The 2,519-nt window shown below is 42.8% G+C and overlaps 1 pseudogene; it reads right to left on the bottom strand.

Moving 5' to 3' along the window:
- Positions 341-1,424, bottom strand: Rpl48-ps1 (ribosomal protein L48, pseudogene 1; annotated as a pseudogene).

Here is a 2,519-nt window from a genome sequence, read left to right as displayed (position 1 = left end):
AAGCTACTATAGCTTCTGGGACTTACACTAAGTTTGAACCCAAGCTGCTTTATATTGTCCAGGTCACCAGTTGGAATAATGGTTCCATTTCTCTGCCTTTGGTTTTGTTTTGTTTTGTTTTCATTTTTGTTGCAATCTCTACTTCATTATAAAACTCCATGCTATAGTATTACTTTAAGAGATGAGTTCATATTGGGCACAATGGCATAAAAACCTTTAACCCCAGCATTTGGAGGGTGGAAATTGGGGGAAAGTAAGCAGGTGGATCTCTGTGAGTTTGAGGCTACCCTCATCTATATATCAAGTTCCAAGGCTACAGAGAGACTGTGTCTCAAACAAACAAACAAACAATCTCTTTACACCAGACTGTTTTAGAGAATGAATTTATTCTAACTAAAAAAGTATGGTAGAGTGAGAGCATGTTCAGACAAAGAGAAACAGAATTCCTTAAAGATACCTCACAATATAATTGATAAACACACCCAGCCAAACACACACACACACACACACACACACACACACACACACACACACACACACAGTGGCAACAGCAGATGGCTATTAGGTGAAGGTCCCAGGTTTTGTTAAGGGAAGTGAAAACTGACAAACTCACTGTCACAGATGCAAGGAGGCAATCCCAGTATGAGCATTCATGCTTCTCCTTAACTCTGATCTTGCAGGAGGAGCTCCTCAGAGACCAACAATTGCATGAAGGGCTTGCAGTATTTTTAGTTCAACTTGGCCAACAACTCTTCCAGTTATGGCCAAGCTTTGAACCTTCCCTTGAAGCCTTCTTCAGTGTGCTCCCTCACTGACATTCTGACTCCTTCTGGAAGATTGCTTTGGAGTATTTCCAAGAAAATCTCTGCAAATGTAGCACTCAGATCGCTGATCTGAACCACCCGCTCATGTGTGGTAAGGACTGAGTCTAGGACCATTTTGTTGTCTGGCAGATGCGTCACTTCTATGGTTTTGATGGGCATCCCATAACTTTTCTCGATTTTGATGGACAGCTAGTTGCAGAAGCGGTGGACACACTGGGCATAACTTTCTGCCAGACTAATGTCATAAGTTGTCATGTGGATATTTAAAACCCCATATTCATAATCTGTCCCCAAGTTAATGGCTCTCACTTCTACTTTTGCTTTCTTCCTTTTGGGCTCTAGCACTTTCATCGAGTGTCTGTACCTTCCAATGCCATGAGTGGGCTTTGTCTTGTACTGACGACTGGTCCTCAGAATACTACCTGCAGAAAAAAAAAATGGGATTCTCTCCCAAACTTCTGATCTTTGGAGGGAAAAGCCAAGCACTTTTCCCAGGGTTCAACTCACTCTCGACCACTGTGGCTTCTGAACAAACCAAAGATCCGCCCTAGCAATCACAACCCCAGGGCTTCTGGAAACGCAGCCAGAAAGGTCTTCATCCTGCTCTGCCTTTGTAACCGGCTGCAAAGACTTCCAGAGAGTTAAGGCTACTGTTTTAATCTTTGTGCCTCCCAAATCATACAGGGTCTCTTTTGGTCAACACTAAATTACAATCTTACAAGAGAGAAGATCTGGGGACTTGTGGTTCTTAGCTTAACCATGCTGATAAAGAGCAGGCTGAAACGGTCCTTTAATTTAGTTCCATTATTAAAAAAGAGGAAAAAAAGGAAGAACATATCTGCCTACCATCATGCAGCACTCTCTTGTGCAACTGAAGACATACTGTCCCTCTCCTGAGAAGAGGACACACTCAAGATACCATCTCAGGATGAGTTCTTCTCTAGCAGAGTCACACTCCCTTTTCGTTAGACACGAAATGAAGGCTGACCCCTGAATCTCAGCCATGAAAGAACATCTCATTTTGGCAGCATGAAGGCAAAACAAAAGTAAAATAGACTGTTTACTATCAACACAAGAAAAGCTCTGCCAAACGAAGGTGGAAATACTCAAAACAAGGCAACTGAAGTCATTCCTGTTCACCTTTCCCATGTGGCATCTTACCAAATGGCTGGAGATAGAATTCATAACCATTTTCTTTTACAAGCCATTCTGTATACTCTTCACTCTCAGAAAGCAGCTTTCTAGTTGTAGGGAACAGAGGAAGCCCATAGTGTGGGTTTCCTGAGTGAATGTGTTTTTCATGTGGGCATATCTATGTAGCCTCAGCCTCAAAAGGAAAGGCAATACCTTCCTCTAGTCCATGTGTGGATGCTAAACGTGTTCATTATGGCTTTCTCCCCCTCTGGATATTTATGGCCTAAAGACTGTTCCACCTACAGATACTGCTACTACCAAGATTAGCTATGTCTGTGTCCTTGGTCCAGCTATGTATCATAAGCACTGCCTCCTGGCTTACCTGTATGAAATAATCCTGCCTCTCTGTTCAACTGCATATAATAAACATGCCGAGTTTCCAGAGAACTGTGATTGCTCCATCAGAGATTCTAGTCCAACCAACTCAAGCTTTTATGTGTGTGTGTGTGTGTGTGTGTGTGTGTGTGTGTGTGTCTGCCCTTTCTTCATTCCCTTGCCACA

The sequence above is a fragment of the Mus musculus genome, chromosome 10 (assembly GCF_000001635.26).
Source record: "Mus musculus strain C57BL/6J chromosome 10, GRCm38.p6 C57BL/6J".
Lineage (NCBI taxonomy): Eukaryota > Metazoa > Chordata > Mammalia > Rodentia > Muridae > Mus > Mus musculus.
This window is presented reverse-complemented; position numbering and strand designations above follow the sequence as displayed.